Genomic DNA, 16,398 nt, shown 5'->3' on the forward strand with positions numbered 1-16,398 from the left:
AAATTAATAAAACAAGTTTGAATATCTATAATGTACAACTAAGATTAATGAATGAGATTTAGATATTGATTAACTTGATGGAAATAATAATAATTCTTTACGTTTTGGTGTTAATCAGATTTCCTGTTTGTCCTTTCATAGCAAGAATTATAGCATAAGTGATAAGGTTGACATCAATTGCAAATCACATATATACTATTTCTGTATTAGTGAAGTTACAAAGATTATTGATTAGATCCAATTGACTTTCCTGACTCTACAATTTCATGCTGTTCACAGGGCAAATAACCCTAAAGTTAAATGCTCTGAAAGTATTTCTGCAACCGTCATGAAACACACTGACATGAATGTGAACTGCAAGTTTGAAAATTCACTCTGGTTTCTGTTATGATCTCTGCAACTTACTAAACGCTGACACTAGATGATTAACTCTATATATCTGCATTTTCCTTTCACAAACTACAAACTAACAGTTGAAGGACATGCAATGCTTCTTTTGTTTAAATCAAATGAATGACACAAGTGAAATTTGTATCACATACTAAATAGAAATAGCCTTCGAGATTGATAGCATTAAATTTTAAATAACATTTATTTATAATACCTCTAAAAGTCAGCTTGGAGTTAAACTTCTCAGCTGAGCTCTGAGTTTTGAATAATCTTTCTTCTTTCAATCACAAAACTTCTTCAGAAATGCATGAAGTTATTTCCATTCCTTATCATGACTGCCATGTCCATGAATACAACAATACCAATACTGTTTTTGTGAAAGTGAGAAGTAACTTCCTATAGTATCAGCCTCTGTGCCTTGTCTTCATCCCATTCCTCTTTACTTCATAGGAGCATGCCATGGAGCATGCTTGTGTTTTCATGACATAATATGTTTTTTTAGAGTTCTATAACCACAAACATATGCCTTACAGATAGGTCCTGATTTTCAGTAATGTATTTTTGGCTCATTCTAACCTTGCTTCGAATTTGAAGTTCCTCATAGTATGCTCACTCCTTTAACTATAATTTTAATGATATCTTTATGCAGACTTGGTGGCACAGGTTCTTAATTCCAGCTCTCTGGAGGTAAAGGAATGAGGATCACATATCGCGGGCCACCTTGGATGTGTGATAGATAAGAGAACGTGTGTCAAAAAGTAGCCTTATGGTTCCCAATATTTGCATTGCCTAGATTCTAACACTCTTCATAGTGTTTGTACATATTTAGTACCTTATACACATTAATGCTTTGAGATTTTAGACCTCAAAATAGTTTTATATGTTTTAGAATATAATTTAAATGGAATTGTACAATATGGATATTCATGAAAATATATTTCTTCTAATGTTATTTTTAACTAACATCTATGTTTATATATATTATATAAATATATATAACATGAACATATTTACATAAAATATTTGCCTATGCATATTTAATATTTACTATATATTAATATTGATATGTAAATAGATATTTGTTAATTTTGTTCATTATATAAATGTATTTTTCAGATAATCCCTAATAGACGAGTATCCAACATTTAAACACTAAAAACATTAGATGTTATTTTTGTTTTGTTTTGTTTATCCAATATAATATTTTTATTGATTATTTGGGTGTTTCATGCAATGCACCCCAATCATATCTACTTCCCATGTCCACCCCTCCCACCCTTGCTGCCCTTCCCCCCCAAAAAATTATATCAAATCAAATTTGTGTTGCTCATACCCTCACTGGAACATGGTCAAACTCTCATGTCCAGTCCCTTAAAGATAACTGAGTCCTGGCCCATCCCCCTACTAGAAGCCATCAATTGTGAAGAGCTACACCTCAACATCTTTATCACAATTTTAAAGCACTCTCATCCATGGTTTCCTGTCTAGACTGATACTTTTTTTTTTTGTAGAGGTTGGGGGAGAGATTGTCACAGAAGCCTTCAATGTCTCTCATTCTCAATGTCTCTCAGTCTGCACTCTTATGATACCACTTGCAATACCACTGCAAAAGAAGCTTCCTTTCCCATACCACTCAGCAGCAGTAGGGCTCATGGACCTCCACATGGTTTCTAGTGTTAACACAGACCACAAACCTCCTCATTACTCCTTCTCTCAGTGTACATCAGGAACTTCAGCAGGTCTCAAGTGGTAACATGTTCTATAAACATCAACATGCTTTCCTGTGGAAGCTTTGGCACTGAATATCACCATGGTCACTAGTGGCAGCACAGACCAAAAACATCAACATAGCCTCCACGGCAAGACAGATCGCAAAAATCTACATGGCCACAGGCCAAATCTAGCACAGACCACAGACATCAACATGGTTTCCAGTGGCAACACTGATAATGAATATCACCATGGTCCTGGCAGCAACATGGGCCATGGATATAGTCAAGGCAGCCTGGATCACGGAAGTCAAAATGGCCTCTGGTGGCAGCACAGGCCGTGGGCATCCATGTTGTCTCCTGTGGCAACACAGTTCACAGGCATCAGCACCACCTTCGGAAGATGCAGGGACCATGTACATCAACATGGCCCCTGACTTTAACTCTGGTCAAATACACAAACAGGGCCCTGGCAGCAGCATGAACCATGAAGATTTTTGGAGGAGGTTCAGTCCAGAAAATGAACCATCCTCCATCTCATACATACTCCTATTGCTCAGAGACAGGACAATCACAACTCTGCTGGTCCTTCTCAGCAATGACGTGCTCCCCTGTCTACGCTGCTCCCACACCCATCGCTGCCATCATGTCTCCCATTCTGTTTCTCTCCACTGCACATGTGCTGCTGCTCAATTTGACCATCTTTTGCACCTTTTGGCACATTTATTCCTTGACGTGGCATTGCAAACCTCAGTGTATCACGTGATATTTTTTTGTCCAAATAACATTACATGCAAATATTTACTGCAACAAGTAATTGGTCTGGTTCAAGGTCTCTGATTTTTGAAACATCATAAAATTTGGACTATCATTGAGACTCATCTCAGATATGCTGGTGCCCAGAGCCAGGGTTATATTTTTCCTGGCTGGGTAGGGCATTCAGGGGCAAGATCCCTGAGAGGTCCAGTCCACTGCATACCTTTTTGTCCTTAGTGAAGGCTAGACCCCCAAATTGCTAGGTACAAAAAGAGTACTTGCTGTCTGCAGGCAGCTCCAAGGCCTGTGCACTCCTTCCCTCAGTAGGGCAAGCAGTGTAATATTCATGAGTAGCTGATCCACTCTGGCCCAAGCCTCCTGGGGAACCAAGGAACAGCCCTACACGCTCTGTGGTCGCCAAGGTGCTTACAGATGCCACCATCTTGAATCGAGCTTCAATTATGTTTTTATTCTTCTCTCATATATTGTACTTTGACCATAGTTTCCCTTCCTTCCTCTGCTCCCAGTTTCTTCTCACACCTCCTCTCTTCCCTAGATCCACTCCTCATGTTTCCCTTCAGAAAACAGTAGGCCTTCCAGAGATAGCAACCAAACATGGTATAACGAGTTACAATAAGTCTAGGCACATAACCTTATATCAAGGTTGGATGAGGCAACCCAGTAGAAAGAAAAGGCTCCTCAAAACAGGCAAGAGTCAGAAACAGCTTCTGCTTCCAGTGTTAGGAGTCCCACAAGAACACCAAGGTACACAACCATAGCATATATGCAGAGGACTTAGGTCAGACCCATACAGACTCCTTTATTGTCAGTTCAGTCCCTGTGAACCCTTATAAGCCCTAGTTAGTTGATTCGGTGGGGTGTTTTCTTGTAGTGACCTTGACCCCTATGGCTCCTATAATACTTACTTCCCATCTTCTGTGGGATTTTCATAGTTCCACCTAATGTTTGTCTGTGGGTCTCTCTGCATCTATGTCCATCAGTTGCTGGATAAAGCCTCTCTGACAACTATTATGCTAGGCTCTTGTCTGTGAGTATAACAGAATACCATTAGAAATAATATCACTGATTTTTTCCCCCAGTGGTGTTTGCTTCTACCTTAGGTCTCTGGGCCATCCAGCCTCTGGATGCTGGTGCTCAAGGCAGTGTCGGAGGTGGCTCCCTCTTCTGGAATGGATTTCAGGCTGAAGCAGTCATTGGTTGGCCATTCACACAATTTCTGTGTCACCTTTACCCCATCTCATCTTGTAGGCAGGACAAATTGTAGGTTGAAGGTTTTCTAATTGGGTTGTGTCCAGTCCCTCCACTGGAAGCCTTGCCTGGCTAGGTTTTGATAACAGAAATTACAAATATTCCTGGGCACATTTACCAGATCATACAACTGTTCTCTGATGCTCTTCTCTGAGTTTCTTTCCTCAGAACAGTGCTCTGGGTCAGGCTTGGTTCCCAGCTACTATAGCTACGACTCCCCTATGAACCCAACAGGGGTGATGGCAAGGGCAGCAGGGGACACTAGCTTCCCGTTGGTAATTTTCATATTGAATCAGGCTTTGCTACTGTGGGGCATCAGCTTTAGCCTGGTGTGAGATATCCAGAGCCAAAGAGTTAGTGAGTGACTCTTCTCCACCTCTGCCACTAGCCAGCTTCTGATTACTGGACTTAATACTTTAATAGTTAGATCTTGGTGATCGGCCTCAGGAGAAGGAAGAGGGCAAATGAGGGAATAGACTTGGTAGCTAGCTTTGGAATATAATCCAACAGTTTAGCAAGGCAGAGAGAATGGGAGAAGGGCAAAGCCTGTCAGAGCCATGTTTGCTATGCTCAAGCCTACTAGAGCACTTCATTTCTAACTTTTTGTTTTATTATTGGGTTCTTAGGTATTTAGTAAGTGGGTGTCATTCTCTCTGGCTGCTTTCTGCTGACATTGGACAGTCAATTTTAGGAAGCCAAGGGAGCTGGAAAGTTGATCAAGATCGGGAAGAGCAGGCCATGTCATTTGATGTCCAGGGTCTGTGGGACCATCTGAGATTAGGGAAGTATGTTCTGTGAGGCTGGACTAGGATGGAGAGTGCAAGCAAGGAAACAGCTGGGACTGATGAGTTGTTGGAGCAGTCTGAAGTCGATTTGAAACCTGATAGAACAAATAGACTAGAGACAGAGGTAAAGTTAAGGAGTTTCGGGGAAAATTTTATCTTCTATGTGCATTTGAAACTTTCAGGCCTATGGTCCTAGAAGTTTGGAAAAAGGAATTCCAAGACAAGAGAAAGGAGGAGAGGTTAGATCCTCAGAATAGATGGGTGGGGGGAAATAGGCTATTGGCTGACAGGAATATTTATCTGGAGGAGTTTGTTTGAGAGTTCTTGAGAGGAGCCAGGACAATTAGATTAGCTCTATAAACTGTCACGTGAAAAAAGAGTCTGCTTGTAATTGAGAGGATTTGATTTCACTAGAACAGATAATAACAAAATCTTTGCTTTACAGAATCAGCTGAAAACTACACTTATTTGGTCTTTTCATATGTTGGAAGCCATGTTGATATAATATTCAGTCCAATATCTCTTTTTCCTTAGTCTTCTAACAAGTAAATAAATCTACATTCAATTCAACTTGGTTTTATATATATGTGTGGGTATATATATATATATATATATATATATATATATATATATATATTCATGACCCTTTGATAAAGGTTAATGATTGCAAAAATAAGGAAAGTTTGGAGAAACTGTCAAAATAATACTAGCCATCCAAACATCCAAAGTAACTTCAGGGACTCTGCAAAGTTAAATAACAATTTAAAATTTACTCTGCATTTGTTTCAGAGAACTGGAAAATATACAGGATTATATATAGCACTGGTATGTCTAAAACTCATTATTTGTTTTTATAAAGCTGGTTCTACTAAGATACTTTGGGTATGACACAAAGAAAAATTCTTGCATATTGCCTTAAAATAGTTTTCAAGCATGTAATGAATGGGGACTTGATTTTCTTCAAGGATGTAGGCCCTGAGAGACTACAAATGCTCCAGAAAATTGTCCTACAACTATGTACATACAGTTAGCACTAGGTGGAATCAGTGGGTTAAGCGGAGCTCATGAGGTTAGGATGGCACAGTGGTGGTGAGGATAGAGGAGCAATTCTAGGAGGGGATAAGGGTGGATTTGGTCAAAGCGCTTTATATATATATATATATATATATATATATATATATATATATATATATGAAATTATCAACTAATAAAAGTAAAAATTCAAAAAGAATCTACCACCTAATTTAAAGTTAAATTTAGTGAAGTCTTAATAAAATATAATTACTAAGCCAACATAATCCTTAACACAAACCCATAAACATTTTTCTTTGTACCCATTGATAAGTACAATCTTCACTTTCTTAAAGGTAATTCCACAGCTCTAATTTATGTTCTATTTCTCTTACATTGACCAGATACAAAAAATAGAAAAATATGTGATTCTTTAGTCACATCAACTTCTTTTCATTTTTCAACTTTTCTAGTCAAATCTGAGGCAGGCTTATAAGGTGTACATATTTTCTCATTGTAATTCCTCTACATAGCAAGCAAGCTCTTTCTAGGAAGATAGCTGAACATCAGTTGGATGTCTTATCATTAACAGCAAAGGCCACATAACTATTGCCATGCAAACTACCATCCCAAAATATACATGATATTCCTTAGAACTAAAAAATATTCCACAGTCTATTAGCTCTTTAAGAGCATCACTTATATGACAAACCACTTTCATCAACCAAGTGGAAGATGAAATATACTGTTCCATACTACATATAGAGAGGTGATCATTAGATTACTCCAAAGGATGCTCCATATTTTGATGGCTCAGCCTTGGTTGCATGTGTTATCTCCCATCAAATTATGGATGAAAGGAGTTTAGGGGAAACTCCTTGTGCCACTACAGCAAAGAGGCACAACATCATACACCAATATGAAGCTATGTAGCCATTCTGGAATAGTCCCATGGGTGCTTAGATGGCTTACTTCAAATTGAGTATCTTTTCACTCTAATGGGATTTATTCAATCAGTTTTTTTTCTCCTTCAACTTTGATTCTATTGGTCCCTGTTTTGTTACCAGTTATATCGAATGAGTTTTCTTGAGGAGTTATACACAAATGTTTGTTCACTCCAAGTAAGTATCACCAACATGACAAAGAAATTGTTCCTCCCCCACATAGTTTGGTGAACCATTGATATTGGTATGACTTACATGAATGTGGAAGAGGGATTGATTGCAGATGCATGGGTGAGTCAAAATCTCTAAATCATAAATCAAAATCTGATCCCAGTGTGGCTGACTATTTACAAATCTTTAGGTGCCTCAGAAGCACCTTCCAATGACACCTCTAACAGACAACTCCTCATGAGAAACTTCTACTTCAGCAATTGTTTATTACTTGTATCAACATGGATTGGCTTTAGGGATCTTAAAAATTTCTCATTTCCCTAAGCCTTAAGAGCCTACCTTCTCTGCCTAAGAGATAATGTTTCACTTTGGAGGAAATACCTATATAATAGAACTATATAATAGTCCTGGTTAGGTAGTTTTTGAACTTGACATCCTTGGACTGAAGTTTATTCATTCACAAGATAACCTGTGTTTACGAGACAACCTATAAGATCTCAAAAAGCTAGAATTCTCAGAAATAAATTCACATTAATGTATAAAATATATTAACAAATTACTAGTAAATAAAGATGAATAAAACATTAGAATTTCAAAAATGGAAGTATTTTCCATTGAGTAATTTCCCTAATAAAAGAAATGAATTTGCTAAATATAACAAAGTCTTTTTTTATTTTTATTTTATTTTATTTTACAATACAATTCAGTTCTACATATCAGCCATGGATTCCCTGGTTCTCCCCCCTCCTGCCCCCTTCCCCTTCCCCCCAGCCCATACCCCATTCCCACCTCCTCCAGGGCAAAGTCTCTCCGGAGGACTGAGATCAACCTGGTAGACTCAGTCCAGGCAGGTCCAGTCCCCTTATCACTTACTGAGAAATAAACAAATATTAAACGAAAACCCTACATAGTACACAGTATATTATATTAAGACTAGTCATCTCACACTACTCTCGTCAAGCCTTCACTACTGTAAGATGTGTCCTCTGAAACTATGCACCAAAATAAGCCTACTTCCCTTACTTGCTTCTTTTTGGATAATTGGTCATCATAAAAGAAAAAGTAGCTAACATAAGAAGTAAGGTGACCATCAATAACCTCTTTTATAGGGTTATAAATTCTATTCCTGATCTACTCACATTCAAAGGATGCTGCCTTTCCTTCTCATCACCTGGGATATTAGAATGTCAATATGTGAGATTTGAAGAGCCAAAACTTTTAGACATAGTGCTTGCATACTCCAACTTGCCTTCCTGACTTTTCCAGCTGTGCTGATTCCATTCAGGTCTCAACTACAATCATCTTTGCTTTTCTTTGCTTTCAAAAACATAAATATACTTCCTCTAAATGAAAGATGTTTGCCTTAAAGCCAAGGCCTGATGGAGCAGACCTTTCATACTGAAGATGACACGCAGCTCCAGAAGCGAGTCCTAAGCTCTGATTCCCTTTGATACCAGCAGTGCTGTAGTTCTCAGTAAACTGGTTGACTTGTCTGGGTGTTTCTTTTTATTTGTAAACTACAGGCAATGACCTTTATTTTGAGACAGTGAGGGGATTATTTTCATGATCAAAGGAACTGATATATACCGAAATGACAGGTCACCAGTAAAATATGAGAAGTTTTAGCCATGCTGAAATCTCAGTCTCTGGATGCCCTGTCTTAATAACTCATAAACAAGATTTACCCTCTTTCTTAGTCAGGTTCTTTATTAAAATGATGAGTACTTAAAATTTCTGTTTTCAAAACATAAGCATAAAAATGTTTTCTGTTTCAGAAACTTTTCAGTTATCAATTTTGTGCTTTCATGCTAATTCCCTTTGATTTTTATCCTACAAAAGTATAGATAAGGAAAATTGATCAAATGGATTTTATAATGATTTAATGAGACTTGACTTCATTGAGAAGGAAAATACTGAAATGTTTTTAGGTAAAAATTACCTCCTAAGAGCCTTAAAATATTCTACTTGTTAGTTGTCCAAACAAATCTGAAGCCTCATATTCTAACCCAATAACTCATCTTAAGAGTGACATAAATATTTCAACTTAACATATTTAATTTCAAAGTTGTACACAAGTACACAGCCTTAAAATGTAAAAGAAACATGCACAGGGTGATGATGTCTTAGTTATTCTAGATAAGAACTGGTAATAAATCAACCAAATCAATGGGATTGTTTAAAGTCATGGACTCATTCAAGGTGACACTATGCTAATGCTCAGCTAACCCGTAGCAGTCCAAATCACCTCACTCTTGATAACACATTTCATTAACTGGAGTGAACCACTGAATTTCTCACAAATTGTAAATTTGTCTTCATTTTTCCAGGATTGCATCTAGTCTTGACTGAGCAAAATTCCACCTTATGCCTGTCATGTCTCTTATATTTAGAAATAGCTGTAATAGAGGGTATCCTCACCTTAAAAATACAATTACAACATTTTTCTTGTCATTGTCTTTCTTTGCTTAACTCCAATCAGTAAGTATGGACTGGAGGCTATAGTACTGTAGAGACAGTACACACAACTAAAGGAGCACGTGTGCCTTGACACACGAGGTAAGTTTTGTTGTTGCTTTTATTTCTGTTGTTATTGTTTCTTCTACCTCCTCCTTCTCCTTCTCCTCCTCCTCCTCCTCCTCCTCCTCATCTTCTTTTTTTCTCTACTTCCTCTCATCTTCTTCCTGGCTGTTTTTTCAGTTTCTACTGATTTTTATCATCTGTAATAAAAAATATCCCTTTTTATTAAAAGGCCACTGATTATTACTTTTTGAAGTTTTACCTACTTTATGACTAAATGCACATATTAAATAATTATTCTAGTTATGTTGTTTAGGGTTGTGGTTAGCAAATGGGCTAGATAATCTCTCATTAATATAAAAGAAGGGGCGATTTGCCGATTATATTGTATTAAAGTAGGTCTAGAAAAAGGAAAAAGGCAAAAATACCTGCTCAAAGGAGAGACAAAGAAAAATGGAATTAAGGAAAGAAGGAAGGGAAGAGGGAAGGAATGGGACATCTTTGGGAAAATGTTTACTGACTCACCTGGAATAGAGTGTTCATATTAGTGAACAGTGGATTGGTATAAGTATTTTCACTTTAGTACCTCCTGACTTTGGAAATCCTATTGAAAGACCTGGACATTATTTAAATGAGATGGAATGTTGTCCTGGTTTGGTTTCTGTTGTTCATTGAACAGAAACAAGTGGGGAGGGGCCGAAGATAGTTCAGCAGCTCAGGGTACCTGTTGCTGTGGCAAAGGACTCCGGGTCAGTTCCCAACATGCATGTTGTGGTTCATAACCACCTTTTACTCCCAGTTCCAGGGATCCTAAGTTGTCTACGGATCTTCATGGGCACTGGGAATGATGTTGTTCACATAGATGAATGTAGGCAAAACAAACATTGTCACACATTTGAAAAATAAATAAAATCTTTAAAACAATTAAACAAGCGAGCAGTAGAAAAAGGTTTCCTTGGCTAACAGATTACAGTCATCATGAAGGAAGGACCTCAAGGCAGGTACTAGAGGCAGGAACCTGGAGGCAAAAACCAAAGCACAGACCATGGAGGAGTGTTGCTTGCTTCCCTTACCTTGTTCTCCTTACTTTCTGATACAACCAAGACCACTTTTAGAGGGGTGGTGTCACCTGTAGTATCCTGGGACCTCCAACACTAAAGATTAATAAGGATATCCTGAAGGCCAACCTGATAAAGGCAATTCCACAACTGAGGTTCCTTCTTCCTTTGTGACTACAATTGGTACCAAAATAACAAAACCTTACCAACACCCATGGTATTAAATAGTAGAGAGAGATTTCTGAGAAGAATATTTTACCAGAAAACAGCATCTAGAGCGGAGCTTTCCAATCAGACAAACAGCTAGAAGAAAACATTATGGAAACTTAACTACAATCAATGTAGAATTTCAAAAACATATCCAAATTGTTGAATCACTGAGGTTGTAAAAGGGAGAGTAACAGAACTTGGTGGCAAAAATAACAGAGAAGAAAACTTAATGGAGCCATAAATCTTTAATTCTGTATAACTTCAAGAATTCTAGTTACTTTACCTTATACAAGAAATACATCAGAGAGACTGTCCCATGGTGAATATTTTATACTTGTTAAACATGGGGTTGAAATGGTAGAAAAATTTTGATTAGAAACATGTTTACATAGAAACAAGAGCTTAAAATTGAGAAGGGTAGAATGAACTGAAGCTACAGACCTAGGAGCCATTTATAGACAGATATAATAAATTAATCAAGGAAGTGACTGTAAGGGAAAAAAAGGTACAGAAAGTTAACAGCCTAAAAATGCTGTAAGGCAGACATGATTCTGTTAATTTGAAACCATTTTCTGGAATTCTCATATCCTGGATTTTCTTAAATGAGGTTTTGCACATATAATGATGAATTAAAATATTATATTTTGTTATATTCTCATTTTATGATATTTCTTTTATACTGTGCAGAAGAGTCATCTATTAAATGGTATGTAATGGTACCAAACTATTTAGTATCATGTTGTTCATTTATTGGTAGATCTATTTATTGATCTATCTAGTATATAAAAATTAATTATAACCTACAAGTATAATTAGGAAGGCTGTGATCTTAATAGCAGCTGTGATGTAGATTATATTACATTTTTCTAAGAGTAGATAACCTTCATATTTTATGTATGTTAACTTATAATAATCTGATGTGCTTCTAATGGTAGATACTTGTATGTTTGAGTATACAACATGACTACTAAATTAATAATTAAATGCAAATAAATAAAATAGAAAACATGAATTTAAATTACATACAGACACACACATATGTGAATGTGTGTGTGTGTGTGTGTGTGTGTGTGTGTGTGTGTGTGTGTGTGTGTGTGTGTGGTGTATGCATGTGTATGTATTCATATGTCTATGAACACATAGTCATGCATTTACAGGATACATATGGAAGCTAGTAGTTGGTGTCTTCTTCTATTTGTTTCTATCATATTCTTTGAGACAAGTTCCTTCACTGAACCTGGAACTTACCACTGTAGCAAGAACCTTTAGCCAGCAAGCTACAGGAGTCCAGATGTCTTCACCTCCACATTATGAGCATTACTTGTATAACCTGTCGCTTGAGCTTTCATAAAGGTGCTTGATATCCAAACTCAGGATGGTGATGAGCACCTTACCACAAAGCCATCTTGTCAGTACCTTAAAATTTTATTTTGTTTTTCCTATGTATATTGTAGGAACATGAATCTACTTATTAGTGCTCATTATTATTATTAAAATAATAAGTAAATAAGGTATGCATCTATATTGTCATAGGATAAGAATACCTGTGAGTACAAAATACTGGAACCTAGGAACAAATCTCAAGTTCTGTGACTCACCAGGTTCCTAATGCATTGTAAGTTATGAACTCCTTCTTGTCTAACTTAAGACAAGTTATTTCACTCAACTTAATCTTATTGGTCTTTTTGGTAAAATGTAAATAATAATGTTTGATTTGCATAACTATTGTTCTTCTACAAAAACAAATGAAATATTATAATGAAAAATTACATATAAATTATACAATATGTTTTATAGTTTACCAAAACAGAAGTCTCTTTAATCAAAGTATAACAAGAGTAACAACAAAATTTCTATTTGAGTTTCACAGGAGACTACAGAGGCAATTCTTTTTTAAATAATTAACTAATTAATTTTTAGTAAATTAGTTAAATGATTTATTTTGAGATCAGGTCTTTCTACATAGTTTGAGGACATGGAACTCACTGTGTAGATAAGACTGACCTTGAAATCATACAAATCTGCCTGTCTCTGCCTTCCAAGTGCTGTAATGAAAAGCATGTGCAAGTATTTATGGATGAGACAATCTTTTGGACAATGAAAACATTTGCTTCCTTTAGATCTCACAAGCTTGTCATTTTTCAATTCACCTTCGCCTTCTGAACACTTTTTAATATACACTAAACTTCATGTTATTTAAAAAAAATAACCAAAGTAACTTTCTAAAATCTGCTTGGAAATATATATAACAGAGTATCTTTTTTAAAATAACATGAAGTTTAATGTATATTAAGAAGTGAATATGGGTGACAGTTGTGTAGCTTGGGCAGTATCTGGGGCCACTGGCAGTGGGATCAGGATTGATCCCTAGAGCTTGAACTTATTTTTTAAAGCCCATTCCCTATGGAGGGATACCTTGTTCAGCCTCAATACAGGGGGGAAGGGCTTGGTCCTGTGTGGTGATATTTTGTGTATGCTTTAACAAATAAAGCTTGCCTGAAAATCAGAGGAAAAATCCAGCCACAAGTTAGCCATAGAGGCCAGGCAGTGGTGGCACATATCTTTAATCCCAGCACTTGGGAGGCTGAGACAGAAAGTGATACAGCTAGGTAGAGAAAGGAATATAAGGTGGGAGGAGACAGGAACTCATGCCCTTTCAGGCTGAGGATTTGGTAGAGGTGAGAAGTCTCTCTAGTGGCTAGTTTCTGTACTGATCTTTCAGCATTTACCCAGATATCTGGCTCCAGGTTTTTATTAAGACCAATTACGATTAGTGCTATAGTCCTGTCTCAACTTGATATGCCAGACATTATTGACTCCTCATCAGAGGCCTTACCTTCTCTGAGGAGTGGATGGGGCATGGTGAGCGGGAGGAGGGGAGGGAGGGGGAACTATGGTTGGTATGTAAAATGGAAAAAGAAGACTTATAAATAAAAAAAGAATTAAAGTTGCCTTGGAGGTGGATAAATGAATAAAAAAAATATTCAATACTGAAAGTAGAAAATTTAACATGAAGCTTTGCAGCTTCCATTTCTAACTTAATTCTAACTCTTCATATAAGTTCATTAAGTTGTATGGACTTTAGGTCTCTTTAATTTTGGTGTGATTTTTACATTTATTTTAAAGATTTTAATGATGAATGCTATTGGTGAAATTATTAAGGCCACTCCACATAGTTAAAAGGAGATTTATTTAATGGTGTAACTTACAAATTAAGGGATAGGTAGGTCGCCGGGGTCTGGGGAAGGTATATCGCAGTCCAGCGGTGTTCTCTGGAGTTCTGCTTGGCCCACCTCCACTGTCCAGGGTCCCGGAACAGAGAGAGCGCAGCCCAGCCGGATCTCAGGTCTCCAGGCGTCTCCCTTGGCCCCCCCTTGTAGGCGTGACAGTTGCCGAAGTCTCAATGGGGGTTGGAACTTCCAGATCAAAGCTGGAATGGCTACCCACTACAGAATGCTGTGGATATTACTCTTTATAAATAAAACACTGATTGGCCAGTAGCCAGACAGGAAGTATAGGCGGGACTAACAGAGAGGAGAATTGAGGGAACAGGAAGACGGAGGGGGAGATGGCCTGGAGCCGCTGCCAGGACAAGGATGATGTAAGGTACCAGTAAGCCACAAGCCATGTGACAAAGTATAGATTATGGGCTGAATATAAGAGTAAGAGCTAGACAATGATAGGCCTGAGCTAATGGCCAAGCAGTTTAAATAATATAAGGATCTGTATGTTTATTTTATAAGTGGGTTAAGGAACTGCCGGGGCTTGGCAGGACCCGGAGAGAAAACTCTCCAGCTACAGATGAATTTTATTAAAAAAAAAAAAAAAAAAAGAGCAGTTTGTCTTTCCCATGGAAAACTTGGGGAAATGTTATGCTTCTATACTCTCTGTTATCTTCCCGGGTTATCACAGATAAACACACAATGTAAGGAAAGCTGTTGCCAGTCTACATCCTGTGTCTTGACCTTTACACTGTGTTTATTGCATTGCTTTTCTTTGCACCAGGGTCGCAGATTTTGCCGCCCTGTTTTCTTCTTTAGTTCCTATGGTTCACCTACGTAAGTGTTCTAGATCTATCATCAGTAGTCAATTGCTCTTTCCTGAAAATACATCCTCTGTTCTTTTTATGCGACACCACACTTTGCTGATTTTCTAGAACCTGAGTGGTCATTTCTTTGCTGGTACCCCTGCTGAAGACTCTTTGCCCTATTATTTAAATGCCAGAATATTTTAGAACTTGATATGAGACCCTCTTATTTCTGTTGACTTTCTTTTCTCTCACTCTCACCTCTTTCCTTTCTCCACATGAGCATATCTATATTTGTTTTTGCAAGCTATATAATTATTCTTATATCTATATGAACTCCATAGAACTCTGCTCTCTTCCATAATTAGCATCAAAAATCATTTTCTTTTATTTCATACACATTTTCAGTTGTTATTTCCACATTTTAACAGTTTTCTCTCAAAGCATGGTTTTCCCTTTTCTCTATTTCTCATTCAATAATTGCCAAATGAACTAAAGTCAAGATGTGCTAGGGAAATTGCCAGGAATCCCCAAGGATGACTCCAGCCTGGACTACTAACAGTAGTGGAGAGGGTGCCTGAACTTAACGGGCTTGCCCCAGAGGTCAGACTGGTGAATACCCTAACTGTCATCACAGAACTTTTTTCCAATGATTGATGGAAGCAGATGCAGAGATCCACAGCCAATCACTAGACAGAGCTCAAGGAATCCAATCAAAGAGAGAGAAGAGGGATTCTGTGAGCAAGTGCATCAGAATCATGATTGGGAAGCATTCAGGGATGACCAAACCAAACTAGAGGGAATCCATGAAACTTGGATCAATGGCTGTGGAGCCTACATGGGACTGGACTTTTGCATGGCAAAACAATTGTGTAGCTTGATCTGCTTAGGAGGCCCCCTGGTGGTAGGATCAGAAGCCATCCCTGGTGCATGAATGGACTTTTTGGAGCCCACTACCTATGATCAGACACCTTGTGCAGCCTTGAGGCAGGAGGAAGGGCTTAGAATTACCTGTGGTGATATTTTATTTGTGCTGAAATGTGGTGCTATTTTATTTGTATGTCAATAAGTAAAGTTTGCCTGAAGATCAGAGGACATAGATAGCCAGCGATAAACAAAAGTCAGGAGGCGGTAGCACACGCCCTTACTCTGATCACATGGCAGGCAGAGTCTCTGTGTGTTCAAGGACACAGCCAAGCATGGTGACACATGCCTTTAATCCCAGTACTAACTATAGAGACATGGAGGTCTGTACAGACAGTCAGTGACAAGGAAATGAGTTAGCTGGGCTAAGAGCCAATGAGAAGGCAGAACAGCAAGGCAATAAAAGCACAGGTTAGACAGGAAGAAACTGGTTCTCTTGGGAAGCTATGGCGGCATAGTGACCTAAGGCTAGCTGGTCACTCTCACTATTTCTTTGATCTCAGCAGCTTTCACCCCTGTATTTGGCTCTGTTTCTTATTTAATAAGACTGTTTAGAAATTCATCTACACTTTCCTCTACTGGATGTGCCTCCCCATGGGAGGCCTTGCCTTCTTGAGGGTTGGAGTG

This window comes from Peromyscus californicus, unplaced genomic scaffold (genome assembly GCF_007827085.1).
Source record: "Peromyscus californicus insignis strain IS unplaced genomic scaffold, ASM782708v3 Scaffold_13__1_contigs__length_99412109, whole genome shotgun sequence".
NCBI classification, from domain to species: domain Eukaryota; kingdom Metazoa; phylum Chordata; class Mammalia; order Rodentia; family Cricetidae; genus Peromyscus; species Peromyscus californicus.